We start from the raw sequence: 668 nt of genomic DNA, 5'->3' as shown, positions 1-668 counted from the left end.
AAAGATGATGGAAAAGGCTTGCCATTGCTAAACCTGTTTCTTCCACCATTATTGTTATTGAAACCTTGTTGAGGTCTCTGTTGATTCTTCCATGAAAGATTTGGATGATTCCTCCATGAAGGATTATAGGTGTTTCCATAGGGTTCTCCCATGTAGTTCACCTCTTCCATGGTGGATTGATCAGGATCATAAGCTTCTGTTTTAGAAGAAGCTTCCTGAGTAATGCCAGCTGCAGTTTGCATTCCAATCAGATGCTGGGAGATCATATTAACTTGCTGAGTCAAGATCTTATTCTGAGCCAGTATAGCATTCAGAGTATCATCCTCAAGAACTCCTTTCTTCTGAAAGACTCCATGATTTACAGGATTTCTTTCAGAAGTGTACATGAATTGGTTATTTGCAACCATTTCAATCAGCTCTTGAGCTTCTGTATGCGTCTTCTTCAGATGAAGAGATCCTCCAGCAGAGCTATCCAAAGACATCTTGGATATTTCAGAGAGACCATCATAGAAAATACCTATGATGCTCCATTCAGAAAGCATATCAGAAGGACACTTTCTGATTAATTGTTTGTATCTTTCCCAAGCTTCATAGAGGGATTCTCCTTCCTTCTGTCTGAAGGTTTGGACTTCCACTCTAAGCTTACTCAATTTTTGAGGTGGAAAGAA

The 668-nt window shown here is 39.5% G+C and overlaps 1 non-coding gene across 1 annotated transcript; it reads left to right on the top strand.

Annotated features, from left to right (window-relative positions):
* The first annotated feature begins 536 nt into the window (after positions 1-536).
* On the top strand, positions 537-644 carry LOC127747076 (small nucleolar RNA R71). The gene has a single exon (XR_008008879.1). It is a non-coding gene; the product is annotated as a small nucleolar RNA R71 (small nucleolar RNA).
* The last annotated feature ends 24 nt before the right edge of the window (positions 645-668 follow it).

Source organism: Arachis duranensis, chromosome 4 (assembly GCF_000817695.3).
Source record: "Arachis duranensis cultivar V14167 chromosome 4, aradu.V14167.gnm2.J7QH, whole genome shotgun sequence".
NCBI classification, from domain to species: Eukaryota; Viridiplantae; Streptophyta; class Magnoliopsida; order Fabales; family Fabaceae; genus Arachis; species Arachis duranensis.
The sequence above is the reverse complement of the archived record's forward strand: the minus strand, read 5'-3'. Positions and strand labels throughout refer to the sequence as shown.